Raw genomic sequence first — 15,091 nt, 5'->3', positions numbered from 1 at the left:
TTGCATATATATATATATATATATATATATATATATATATATATATATATATATATATTTAGGACAACTCATTTTGTCTTCTTTTAAGAAAAGTCTGTAATGAAAAAAATGTGTTAGGATGTGTTTGTATGTGCAATAATACACACTTCAAGAATTTGGCAGGTTGTGTGGATATGCTGAGAGGCTTGCCAGCCTCAGAGCAGAAATTGTGTTCTCCTGCATTACAGTGGTCAGTGAGGAGACGGTGTCTGCCACCTTCTCAAAGCCTTTTCTTCTTCTTTTTTTTTTTTTTTTTTTCCCTCAAGCAATTAATATGTAATGATGGTGGCAGTTCTGTGACATAGGTAGGTTGAGATTTTAAATTCCATTTCAGAAAAGTCTCAACTTAAAACTTGAAAGCACCTCACAGCCATTAGCTGTGCCATCCTGGACAATAGATTAATCCCATTTTGCACAGAAAATGTGAGGCACAAACAGGCCATAATTTTTTTCAGTTGTTGCACCATAAAGGTAGAATAACTATATTGAGTCTGGTTATGCCAAAAAACTACAGGTGCACTACTGGTGTCTGAACCAATCTGAAGGTTTGGGGATGTGCCAAAGGAGGAATTTCTGTTTGACTTTTGGTTTGCATGCAGTTGTATAAAATCATATACATTTTGTCTGGGAGGAATCTAGTGATCATCCAGTTCATTCTTATGTAACCATGTAAGTTGTTAAATGCCAGAGACAGAGTTCACTCCAGTCCCTATTTATTGCACCATCAACCATCTAGAGAACAAGGAATGCCTAAAAAGTTTGTAAGTTCAGACATGGCGCTTTATTTATTTAGACAGCAGCTGAATCATATGTTCTATGAAGAACCTTTGTTGATTTGAATGAAGAATGCTTGGAGGACTAAGGAGAATCTCCATCCTTTACTGGATGCGGGGGGAAACTTAGTTACAAGAGATGAGGAAAAGGCGGAGGTGCTCAATGCCTTCTTTGCCTCAGTCTTTAGCGGCAATACTGGTTGTTCTCTGGATACTCAGTACCCTGAGCTGGTGGAAGGGGATGGGGAGCAGGATGTGGCCCTCACTATCCATGAAGAACTGGTTGGTGACCTGCTACAGCACTTGGATGTGCACAAGTTGATGGGGCCGGATGGGATCCACCCAAGGGTACTGAGAGAACTGGCAGAGGAGCTGGCCAAGCCACTGTCCATCATTTATCAGCAGTCCTGGCGATCGGGGGAGGTCCCAGTTGACTGGAGGCTAGCAAACGTGACGCCCATCTACAAGAAGGGCCGGAGGGCAGACCCGGGAAACTACAGGCCTGTCAGTTTGACCTCAGTGCCAGGGAAGCTCATGGAGCAGATCCTCCTGAGAGTCATCACGCAGCACTTGCAGGGCAAGCAGGCGATCAGGCCCAGTCAGCATGGGTTTATGAAAGGCAGGTCCTGCTTGACGAACCTGATCTCCGTCTATGAGAAAGTGACGCGCTGGGTGGATGAGGGAAAGGCTGTGGATGTGGTCTACCTTGACTTCAGCAAGGCTTTTGACACCATCTCCCACAGCATTCTCCTCAAGAAACTTGGCTTGAGCTCTTGGCTTGGACTGGCACACGCTTCGTTGGGTTAGAAACTGGCTGGATAGCCAGGCCCAAAGAGTCGTGGTGAATGGAGTCAAATCCAGTTGGAGGCCAGTCACTAGTGGCATCCCCCAGGGCTCGGTGCTGGAGACGGTCCTCTTTAATATCTTCATCGATGATCTGGACGAGGGCATCAAGTGCACCCTCAGTAAGTTTGCAGATGACACCAAGTTAGGTGCGTGTGTCGATCTGCTTGAGGGTAGGAAAGCTCTGCAGGAGGATCTGGATAGGCTGCACCGATGGGCTGAGGTCAACTGCATGAAGTTCAACAAGGCCAAGTGCCGGGTCCTGCACCTGGGGCACAATAACCCCAAGCAGAGCTACAGGCTGGGAGAGGAATGGTTGGAGAGCTGCCAGGCAGAGAAGGACCTGGGAGTGATGGTGGATAGTCAGCTGAATATGAGCCAGCAGTGTGCTCAGGTGGCCAAGAAGGCCAACGGCATCCTGGCTTGTATCAGAAACAGTGTGACCAGCAGGGCTAGGGAGGTGATCGTCCCCCTGTACTCAGCTCTGGTGAGGCTGCACCTCGAGTAATGTGTTCAGTTTTGGACCCCTCGCTACAAGAAGGACATGGAGGTGCTTGAGCGGGTGCAGAGAAGGGCAACGAAGCTGGTGAGGGGCCTAGAGAACAAGTCCTGTGAGGAGTGGCTGAGGGAGCTGGGCTTGTTCAGCCTGGAGAAGAGGAGGCTCAGGGGCGACCTTATCGCTCTCTATAGGTACCTCAAGGGAGGCTGTAGAGAGGTGGGGGTTGGCCTGTTCTCCCACGTGCCTGGTGACAGGACGAGGGGGGAATGGCTTAAGTTGAGCCAGACGAGTTTTAGGTTAGATGTTAGGAAGAACTTCTTTACTGAAAGGGTTGTGAGGCATTGGAACAGGCTGCCCAGGGAAGTGGTGGAGTCACCATCCCTGGAAGTCTTCAAAAGACGTTTAGATGTAGAGCTTAGGGATATGGTTTAGTGGGGACTGTTAGCATTAGGTCAGAGGTTGGACTCGATGATCTTGAGGTCTCTTCCAACCTGGAAATTCTGTGATTCTGTGATTCTGTGATTCTGTTGATTTTAATACAGCTGCAAAAACACTTGATTGCAAAACAGCTGGTAATACCATGTGGAAATGATCTACATACAACACAGTCTGTCCACGCTACTGAATAAGAAGTGGACAAGTGACATATCTGGTCAAATAGCTACAGCAGTAGAATTGGTGTGGCTGGATAAGAAGTTTCAGGAATTGTTATTAGAACAAGTACTCTTAGAAAAAGAGAATAAAGAAAAATATTTTTTGTGTTGCTCTTGTCATTTGCTCTCATGTCAGTCATTTTGGCTGTTAACAACAGTCAATGTTGGTTGTTGTTGTTGAACTGTTACTAAGAAATACTATAAAGTATTATTTCCCTCCTAGTTCTCCTGGTTCATAGTAGTTAACAGCTGAGGTCTTAAACATTAAATGATTCCACCCTGAGCTCCAACTGAGGCTTAAGCTCTCAAAACTTGAGCAGCAACATGTGACAAGTTATGAAATCAAGCTAACATATGGTCCTTTATTTAGGAGATGGTAAGCAAGAGGGCTGATGGTAACTTTTTAGAAGCAGATAAAGGAATACTGAAACCTTGCTATTCTTACTTTGTCAGAAGAATACAAAACAAGAGTCATATATGCAAAAAGCCAATTTTGTTTCTCTGAGGATTTCAACAGGCTATATTGAGCTAAGAAATACTTGTGTTGTTTCTTAATTAAACTACTGTCACTGAGAAGTAATCAAGGCTCACACTCTGGTCTCTCCAGGCTATGCTAGTTTGGTTTTCTCAGAAAAAGATAGCAAGCAAATATGGTTGCTGTTACAGTATGATACTCCATACTTTCTTTTTCTACAGGGAAATAAGTTACCAAAGCTATTTCCTTCATCCACCTGAGTTTCTCTCTTTACTGGCACAGTTCTTCTGCCCAGTGCAACCCATTCCTCAGTTCTCTCTGTAGGAACCCACTAAATTCTGTTTTGGTCAGAGGCTATGGTAAAAAAATTGTCAAAGCAGAGGTCTAAGTAGGAAATCTCTCTTTTGGCAGGCTCATGACAGAGCATTTCCTTCATTGCTTCCTTCCTCCTCCTTCCCCTTCTGCCCTTTTAATCAGTAATCACCTAAACTACATTGGATTATTGCACACCTGTTTGGACAAAGTATTTAAACAGCTTATTAGGTGTGGATGGTGAATATTAACTCTGTATGAGTCATTGTATTTTCTCTAAAAAGCAAGGATTTTGCAACAAACTTAGATGTCAGCGTGGATAGACAAAAACAAGCTTTCAAGATCAAGCTATGGCAAGAGGTTTAAGGGAGTTCTTGACTGTTTACAGTGGAGATCGGTGAGAAGGGAAGGACTTTGATCTCTTTTTGCCACAGGTAACACTGATACTGAAATTCTGTGTGAAGTGCCAGTACTCTTGTTCTTCAAAAGAATGATGAAAATCTTATGATAGTGAAAAACAATAACAATAACAACAACAACAACAAAACCACCAAACCCTGTACTGTAGATTACTATTTGTAAAGAGAGACAAAAGAGGTCAGCTTGATTAGTTGACCACCAGGGAAGACTAACAGGTGGCATTCATTGCAACGTATGAGTATTTTTAAATTTTTTGGGTAGGAAAGGCTGTTCAGTGGAGAATGACTTAGTGAACTTGGATGTCAAGAAGCTGAATCCTGAATGAAAATAAAATAACTATAAAATGCAATCTGCTAACTTTGAGATTATATTTTGCTGTCCCCCATACCAGGACCCAATATGTTTTGTTAACCAAGTTACTGACACAGAACAGAGGGAAATATGGTACAGTCACTTTGGAAAAAGGTGGACACAGGGACATGAGAGAAGGTTCATTAGGGTTTTCTGTTTTTAGCTGTATAATTTAAACAGTGCATAATTGTAGGTGCCTGTCACAGGGCCTCTAGAGTTTCTATCAATTAATCTCATAGATAACTTTTTTTAATGCAATTGAGAGAATGACACTTTTCCATCTGATCTTAATGAGCACTGACTTTGCATAGGTGTTCTCCTTTCAGCCGATAATCTAATTTAATTAAGTCAAAAAACAATCAAACAAAAAAGCAGGTGGTTGAGGTTTGGAGGAAATTATTACTGATTTTCTGGCTTGTTTGTCCATGGAAATTGAAGCAAGGTCTCTAGGTCTAAACCAACAATGATCAGTGAAGACTTTATCAGTCTGAAGACAGCATGGGGTCATCAGACTTTACCATGTCATCCTCAAGCCACCAGATATGAAAACATGAAGAACAAAAAAACACACTTCAGCATATTAACATAACAAAATAATTTACATAAGTGTCTTCTTCAGTAACTACCAACAGTGCATAATAAATCACCTAAATTATACATGTATCTAGAGAGTCTTAGTATTCTGTAATTGCTGCAACAGGCTGTTTTGTATTCTAAGGTTGCCTTCTACTATTCTCTTGTTTCACTTGAAGACACTGAACCTGTTATCCAACCAGATTTTCACCCTGCATTGTGTTTCCTAGGCTACACAGTGGGCAGTACTTTTAAGAGTGAGGGTCTGGAGTGGGAAGGAGAGTGGAAAAAGTGAATACTGAAAAGCAGCAAAATATGTTGTCTCATCAAGAGTACTGCAGTAACATTTTGAATAGCTTCTTATGATGATTTCTTTCCTGTTTGTCCTTCTTATGATGATTTCTTTCCTGTTTGTCCTATGAATTCTATACCAGCATGCAAGGTGAAAGCTTAACTATAGTGCTTTACTTCAGAGATGCTCATGGGCAGCAGAGCATGCCAGACTTTATTGGAATTTGGAACTCCGCAGTCTGGCATTTTCTGATGCTCATCCAATTCAAACAATAAATTTACTATCCAATCACTAGTGGCCAGGTCAGTCTAAACAGACTAATGCAGGGCTTCAAGCAATGCATAAGGTAATCTAGCAGGAATGACAGCCAGTAAAATTACTTGTGTTTGCTTTTTCATTACAGAGGCAGCCTTTGATCCTTCAGAATTAGTAGCCTGTGGTGCTTCCTAGGTGTGTGTGAGTCCAAGCTATACACCACAATCAGAAAGGTGGTCAGCTACTGCTTTCCAAGGCTAAATGGTTTAATCAGACATTGAGGGAAAGAGAAATAAAATATAGTGATCGCTCTGTAATTGCTACATCAGAGGCAATAGGCCTCTTCACTCCCTTCACTTGGGTAGCTGCGTGCAAAGACTGTAACTCACCTGGGAAAAGAGTTCATGGTCCATGACCCAGCCAGGATTCTCTACTCACTGATGCCCATTGTAACATTTTGTATTCTCTTGGCACAGATTTAAACAGACATTGAAGACTAACAGCCCTGGAGGATCAGGCTTATATGGTATTGCTGAAAGTCATTATTGATCTCTTAATTTTGCACATTATGCACTCTTAGGAACAACCCCAGCATAATGCTATTTTAAAATGACATCCATATTTTGATATAAAAACCTAACCAGAACACTAATACAGATTTAAATCAGCAGTGTTACGAACAGTTCATACGCAGCCAGATGCAAAATGGATATGCCAAAATTAAGCTTTATCATGGAAGCTACGTACTTTTAGGTTGTGCATGTTATTCTTTTGGACAGTTGCCTTCAAAGTTAATGTTACTGAAGGAATGTATGAAGTGCACATCTAATGGTTTACGGAAGAATTTAGAAGGAACAGAAAGCATGATAGCTAAAACTGAGTTCTGCTGAGAAATGTTACTTTGAACTTGTACATTCCTAATAGATACGCAATCTGTTGTATTAGTTCTTCAGGATAAGATGTGCTTATGCAGTTGTTGTATAAGTGGTCTGGCATACGGGAGAGTTGAATCTATAGTAATCTAGAGGTCCACTCAGTTAACTGAGAACAATTTCCTTTTTTTATCACAGTCTTGCCAGGTGGCTTGATTTGAATCATGTAATTTTGTGTGGTATTTTTATATTACAGATACAAAAGCTTCAACAGCAAGAAATAAATAGTGTGGAATAGAAAGGACCAGGGATAGAATTCATGTGTTTTGTGGGTTTGTCATAAAGTTTTATTGATGTGTACCCCAAATATGTATATCTAAAGAGGATCAATGCTCTCCCATCTGGAAGGTGCACATTCCCCAGCAGAATGCTCTGCAGAAGTATCTACGTAAACCTTTGTGAACACTAAGTCAAATCAGCTGACACTATATAACATACTGGACTATGAAGAAGTAGGCTTACAGAACCAAGATTTTCCATTGTTACATTCCAAGCACAACACATTTAGGGAGCTTGTACATCCACTTTCTATGTTACACCTGTCCTGAGATACCTGAAGAATTCATGTTCTAGAGCTGTTAATCTTGCAGTTTTCATCCACAAGACAGGTTCACCTGTCCTGAAACCATTTCTAGGCATAAGGAAGGAAGCAGCTGCCTAGGGTAGCACATTAGTTTCAGAAATGAAATAGCAATGGTACCACTATGTCTGGTCCTTGAGAATTGGGCCTTGCTGTTATTTCTGTTAAGCTCCTGCTACTACTGCCATGGGGTTAGTGAGAATTTAGACTGACTACAACTGCAGTGTGCTACTGCCAGTTGCAGCAGTTATCAGTCACCAGCAAGCTTGGCTCTTTAGATCTTTTTCAGCTGCCACCCAGCTCTCAGTAGACCATCCCATTTCTTTCTCTTAGTTTCTCATTTCCGTGGTAGCAAAGTTCAGTGTCATGTTCAAGTTTCCTTCCAAACATCATTGTAGTTTAATCTAAACTTTTTTTGAGAATTACTCTATTCATCTCAAAATGTATGAAATTAATACGTTAGTTAATGGAGATTTATATATATATTAAAGATGGCAGTGAAATATAGATAGGATAGTAAACTAGAGAGATTTTTTAAATAAAAGTCCAACCTTTAATGCAATGACAAGTTACTTTCTCTTATATAAAACAAATCAAGGCTGTAACAAAGGCTGACATTTCCTGCTTGACAAGAATCAGGAACAATGACAAAAATAAACACTACTGGAAAACTGATTTATGAGATCTGTTTTTAAATCATTCCAAATTGTATTAGCCTAGATATTTTATTCAAAACAATTTATTACCTGAATCTGTACCATGAAACTAAATGGAGAGAAGGATAAATGTTTCAGTGCCAGCCTATAGCCATTTATATATATGTGCTTAAGTACAACAACAGTGTTTTGATTTATCCGATAGAAAAATAAACTCATTCCTTGGAAACCTAGAAAGAGGGATCTGGTGGTTAAGGCCTTAAATATCATTAGTATTATTTTATACTATTTAGAATTGGTCAGATGTAACTCTAAACAAATAATCTGTTTTATAGGTAAATGACTTGAAAGATCTAACATTAAACCTAAAAAGCCAAGCCAATCTACACACACCATTATGATGAGAGCTGGCATAGTTGAATGTAACAGGTTGTTTGAACCCATTATCATCTGGTTTGCAAATACATAATTATGAACTTTTAACAACTCATATTATTTATGTGTGACTTTTCTATGTAGCAATACAATTACAGGGTTAGTTAAGGCAGGTGTTATTCAGTAGCTGGAAGGGGCCTTGAAAGAATTATTGTTTTGCACATTTGTGTAATTAATAAGTTTTGCGGAATGTTTTTTTTTTTTTTTTTTTTTTACTGCAACATCCATTATGGTCCTTTTAGGGAGGACACGTGCTGCTGGATGAAGGTCTAACATACTCTGGCAATTTCTGTTTTCTAAATTAGCAACCTTGCAGACCATATGATCATTCATATTTCTTCCCTGCACTAGCTTGTCAAGTAAAAGCTATGGCGCTTTCTGTAAGTGGCGTATGTAATGAATAATGCACACATTCAAGCATAACCTCATTAAACCTCATTTGTGCAAACTCTAATAAAAAAAACTTAAAAAGTGCTCTTCAGTTCATTGCTACGTATCCAGTGATTGTGTGCTGATTCTATATTTCCATTGCTTTATATGTGGAAAGAACCATTTAGTCTTGTGTAACTTGCTGGTCTGAAGAAAATTGCTCATAGTGAAAACCTTGTCTGTCTGAGTTCTTCTAGGCCTAGGCTCAGTCTGAACAGTTCAGAGTTGGAGTAAATTATTGCACAGAACTTCAACACAACTTTTTCATCCAGAGGAGGACTAACATAGGTGTGGTTTTAAGTGATTACACAAAGGCTTTGTAGTTCTAATAATCTACTGGCATAGATGTGAAATACAGAATGTTTTTAAAACGGACAATGCTGAGCAACAGTTGAATTCATTTATAAGAAATACGCAAATATTGTCCTCCATTAGAATCACTGTGATGGGAGACAGTCAAATTATCTACTAGATATTTAACTATTTGCAATTTTTCTTTATGTTTTTATTCACCTAATATCATTTACACAGGTAAAACAATTACCTAGTGTAAATTACCTAGTGCAGGAAACCTTTTTCTTAAAGGTTTCCATTTGATTTGTTGTTGCTGATCCAGGATATTTGAAAGAGAAGAAGCAAAGAAACCATACAGTTTTTCTTATCTAGAATGAGCAAACATCATTCATTGATTCTCATCTCATCAATGAGACAGGCCGGTTGCTACTTGCTAGCCATTGTCTGTGTTTCCAGTCGCTGTCTTTGAAATTTATATAGAATTGAATGATTTTTTCTATACTTCAGTTGCTTAAGGGTCAAAATAATTCATTTAACTAATCATAGAACATTAAAGTGTCTCACTATAATTCAGTACACCTAAACATTGTGCCATTTGCAGTTTATCTTAGGGGCCCAAACTCCAATGCATAACAAATTGACCACCTGCCAGCTTCTCTTTGCTTTGTAATGAAGTACATAATGTCTAATACTGTCAAACTTTAATGCCTCTTTCTAAACGTTTTTGCCCTTTTTATTGCAGTGAGAAGGGACATGCTTTTAGGATTCATTCCTTTTCTGAGTGGAGTCAATAGGAATGGAAACTCAGCAAGACCGGTCTCTAAATGGGGTAATGACTCAAGTTAAATACTTATAGATTAATTGTGTGGAAAAGAAGGTGATATCACTAGTAAAAAGTAATATGTCAGAACCTCCCATCCTAGCAGTAATATTTGCAAATAGAGCCATTGGGATAAATGGTATAAAGATTTGAAGCAAACATTATTTAAGGTTCAGGAATCCTTAAGCTGTTTCAATGAGTGAGGGCAGCATAAAAGCTCACTCTCATTTACCACTGCTTTTTACTTTTAGTCCAAGCAACTGAAAAGTCAGAGTTTGGGCTAGGACAGACTGGGGAAAAAATGTAAAAAAATGCAAGGTGAAGGAACATATAAACATCATGACAGTAACATTTCAAGAATTAGGGGTATGTTTTCACCTGCCTTGATGCTGTCTGATCTTTACTGGTATTAATCACGTTCAGATACTTAAGTACTAGAAGATCAGGCCCTTTCTCTTTATGGAATCATTTTAGTCATTTCAAGAACAGCCAATTCTTTAGGTATTCAAGTAAATACCATGCACAGTTCCACTGCAATTTTATGCTGAACTGTCACAAATCATGAATGTCCACCTATTCAAAAGTGTCATCTGGGGATTTTTTCAATCTTTGGGAAATCCTGGGATTTTTAGGAAGAACTTCTTTACCGAAAGGGTTGTTAGACATTGGAATGGGCTGCCCAGGGAAGTGGTGGAGTCACCATCCCTGGAGGTCTTTAAAAGACGTTTAGATGTAGAGCTTAGTGGTATGGTTTAGTGGAGGACTTGTTAGTGTTAGGTCAGAGGTTGGACTCAATGATCTTGAGATCTCTTCCAACCTAGAAATTCTGTGACTCTGTGATTCAATCTCTGAGAAAGACACAGATTATATCTACATGAAATTGCAAATAAATTGTCATTCAAGTAAATACATTTGTTTTTAATTCCTGTGGTAAGATTAGAAGAAAATATTTATTTATACAGGATAGCTGTGAAATTATTTGATCATATGTTGCTAATGCATCAATTACTATCCTGTAACAGTGAAGGAAAAAAATCATAATACATAAAAGGAAAACAGTAAGGAACCTCACTCAGCTTTATGTTTTCTAGCTTCAGGAACACAAATTGCTATATTAACTTCCCTGGAGCCAGAGTGTAGTCTATATAGTGTGCCTTTGATAAGGTTTTGATGAACAATAGGTCACCTCTTTATTTCCCCATGAGAGCTATTGCAATATTTATGGTATATCTACAGAGCTGCCTGCACTATCCCTCTAGGTAAATCATAGTAGACCCAAACATTTGAAATAATTTTTAACAAAGAATTAAATGTATATTTCTTTTCTATTTCCTTATTATTAATATTATTTTTTTGTAAAGCCTGTAGCATTTAAAGATTTTTTAAAAAGACCTCTGGTACTTTCTGGAAAACAAATTTAAAAAAAATGCAAGACCTGGACAGGAGGTATGACACACTGCCATGCATGAGGCCAAGAACCGAATAGACAAAACCAGGCACCTCTTGCTAACATGCTGAGTGCAGTAGACACTATGTAAAGTCATATTGCATTAGGTCTATAAACTATATTCCCTCAAGAACAATGAGGCAGACCATTACTGTCAGTGTTTGTTTCTCAGTTTCCTTTCAAGCACCGAGTCCATATGCAGGATTTGTAGGGACTTAAACAGCAGTTCAGTCTGTTCTGTCATAGCTTCAGAAAGCTAAGAAAATAATTTTACTTGAAAATAAACTTTGTTGAGGATGGAAAGAAAGACTTGCGTGTATGATAAACAACTTGCAAAAAATTAAACTTTGGGAGAATCTTAAAAACTTGTAATTACAGTTTGAGAAAATCCCAGTGCTCTGTGCTATGGATATCTGTCAGACAGGAAATGTCAGAACTTTACTGGTCCAGAACTGGCCTAGGTTTGATTACATGCATTCTTAATGCCCGAGTGTTCATGTGAGTGCTTCTTGGGTTGGGGAAGGAATGGTGGAAAAACAGCATTTTTTTTAACCTGTCACGAGTGCTGACTTTTGAGAAAGTTATTCTTAGTATTTTTTTTAAATCTCTGGTTCTTTGGAGGTGCTCCAATTTTGATGAGCAGTGATGTGGCCATAGGAAAACTTCTGGGATCCGTATTTTTCTTCTGGTTGGGGATTTTCTTTTCTTTATATGGTAGAGTTTCTTATTCTTATTATTATATTTTTATTATTATTATTGATACGTTGTTCCAATGTGTTTTGCCATTTTTTTTTTTTTTTTTTTTTTTTTTTTTTTCCAGGCTATTAATCTAGATTTTAAGCTTACTTTCCATCCTACCTCAGCTTCCTAGGAATATCCCTTTGTGATTAATTTAGCCAAAAAAATCTAGCCATTTTTGCTGCTGTAGACGGACTTCTTAAGAACAACAATGGGTTAATTTCAAGTTACTTGCTAAGATATCCCTTACTTGGCAATTGAATTAATCCTATTTTTATCTTCTGTATACTTTTCTCCTAAATAACTGGTTCAGTGGGTAGTTTATTGTTAATTCCCATTCAATATTAAGCATCTCACTCATTAATAGAAATTATCTCAGGGGTTTACAGATTGCTTTTCTTCACAGCACATTGTGGAGGTACTGCCCATGTAATTTTGTTGGTGTGAAGTGCTTGCAGTGGCACACCTGGGTGACTGGGGAAGTGGAGCATGCTGTTACTTGCTTTTGCTGGGGAGGAGAGGGTGTGAAATAGATGGAGAGTTTTAGAGGTGGGTGTGAGTGGCTGTGCTCATGGAGTGCTGGAAATGAGAGCATCGAGGTGTAGGGGAGAGGAGAATGAAATTAGTGCATTTGAATTGCTGTGAAAACTGCTGACTAATAACCAACTCAATTTATAACACTGCTAAGTGGCTTTCTACCTTCTGTCAGACTGTTCTGAGTGAGCAGAAACCATTTCATTCTCATGAAGAAAGAGAGGTTTATGTTGTCCTTAATGAATCTGGATATCTTGTGTTGCTAATTTATGTTCATAATGTAAACACGCATACGTATATGTACGCATATCCTTATACATACAGATTTTCAGTATTTGCCCATAACAAACTGAATTCTTGTCCCTCTGAATTTTTTAGACTGCTGTAAAGATTTTCTAGCTTCTGAAAATGAAGCTATTGCAAATATGCTAAGTGAAATTCCATAATCTTCCCAAACATTCTCAATGAAATTTTCTAATCTGCCTTTTCAGTGACACACTTTTACCCTTATTGAAAGGTGAGCACCAGAGCATTAGGACTAAAGGGCTTTAATCATATAAAAATAAATACCATGGCAGTAAAAATGAAAATGTTTCATATGAGATGAATAAATATCCCAAGCCTGATTTCCTATTGCTTATCCACCTGATAACAACCCCATGGAAAATATGGAATAGTGCTGCATGCATGACTATAACTTTGACTTGCCAGTTCTGAAGTGTTGTATCTTACATGTATTTCGGCATGGTCTCTGGTAGCAATAGCAGCATACAGAGTAGCATAACGTGAGTCATATACTGGAATAAAAACTAAAGCAAAAAGGGTAACAAGCATAGATTCCATGTGACTTACAGTACTGAGCATTTCAGAAGTGAATTCTTTGTGCAGTATTCAAAGGGTTGTCTTGAGATCTGTACAGCTGGAGAGGAAAAGGAATCCTCATTCTTCCCATCTCTTCAGTGCTTTCATTTTTTTTGCACTTCAAACTTTCATTCATATATTTTAATTAAAAATTAATTATTATTAATAAAAACTAATTTCATTCAACCAGATAAAATCCCTGGCCTCACAAGATTTAAAATGTTTTTATACTGAAGGAAGAAATCAATGATTACATCACATACTGGGAGAGCAGAGAAGGTAGTTTGCATTTTTTTCTGTGCCACAGTTTACTTGGAAATATCTTCCCTACCTTGAAACCATTATTTTTACCATCAGAGAAATCAGATAAAGCTTCTTACTGAGTTACGTTATCTCATGTATTCCTCAGTGGCAAAAAAAAACACAGAGCAGTACAAAACCATTACTGATTTTTATTTTATTCATTTTTCAAGTTTAATGATAGGAAAGTAGAGGAGTAAGAAACACTTCAAATCTTCAGCTAGAATCAAGTCTTCCTTAACTTTTGTGTGAGTATGGGAGCAATAAATAATTTATACAATCAATTAATTCTTTATAATTTAATTAATATTTTTACAATTGCCCTACTTAAGATAAAGTCTGACTGGCTGTAAGGGCTTGATTCAGCGTAAGTGCTTGACTGATTGCTGGATCTGCCTTGTGAGAGCCAGCTGACAGATATGTTAGTGGGGTTAGCTAAGAGTGTCTTGGTCTTGGACTCAACACCAAGACATGTGTTACTATCATGAGCAACCAGACAGTAGTTTGATAACCCATTTTTCCTGAAGTGTGATGCTGAAGTGATAAAATGGCAGATGAAATCAAAGGTAACTGAGTAACACCATCCAGAATTTATCATTTGTTTGGTCCATGAAAGGTTTCCGAGAACCTGAAACTCTGTTGCATTCTATAATTTGATTACCTGTCCTTTTATTTTTCCTCCTGTACAATTAACTTGTGAAGGGTTAGTAGAGTGGACACCCAGTAAACTTAGAGACTTGCTTTAAAAAATCCTGTTTCTGACTGAATTCACTGATGTCGAAACTGGATTTCAGAGAGTGAAGAACATCTGTGGTAAGGACAGCTAACAACTCAGTTTGCATCCATGAAAATCCTACTTTTTTTTTTTTTTTTTTTTTTTTTTTTTTTTTTTTTTTTCCTGTTGTTAGGTTAGATTCCAGATTTTGCTGTCACAACTTCTTCATATCAAGATCTTTTTATCTGTTCTAAAGACAGTGGCAATTTTAAGGTTTTGGAAACTGCACATGAGAGAATCTAATCTATTAGAAGATCCAAAATGCTGTCTTGAGAGAGGCATGATAAATTTTACCTTATGCTTGCATAACTGCATACTTCAGTCTTTTTTGCATCACTGAAGTTCTGGTTGTGGACAGGCATATTTCCCACATTTAACACCTTAGCCTGTAATCCTTTTTGTTCCTGAACAGATGCCATACAACATTCATTTCATGTGACATGAATGATTTGTTGTATTTGATGACATCCGTAAGACAGGCTTTTTAACTCAAGGCCAAAGAGGGCACAAGGTTTCCTAATTATTCACTGTGCCCCTTGCTAAAACACTGACTAGAAAATGTCTGGTTATCAACCTGCTAAATGGTTAGGAATTATAAGTGTAATTATTCTGTAACTTTTTCACAGCCTCTTTGTGCCTTACATTCCTGATGTCTTTTTCAGATGTCATTCTGAAAATGACATAGATCAAATTCTTCAGTAAGGATGGAATATAGAATGAATCTGACTTGTTATGACTTTAAGACTGATTTTGTTGAGGTCTGACTTCTCTGTTTCCAAAACGTGACTTCCAAATCTACCATAAG

The sequence above is a fragment of the Aythya fuligula genome, chromosome 7, assembly GCF_009819795.1.
Source record: "Aythya fuligula isolate bAytFul2 chromosome 7, bAytFul2.pri, whole genome shotgun sequence".
Lineage (NCBI taxonomy): Eukaryota > Metazoa > Chordata > Aves > Anseriformes > Anatidae > Aythya > Aythya fuligula.
This window is presented reverse-complemented; position numbering follows the sequence as displayed.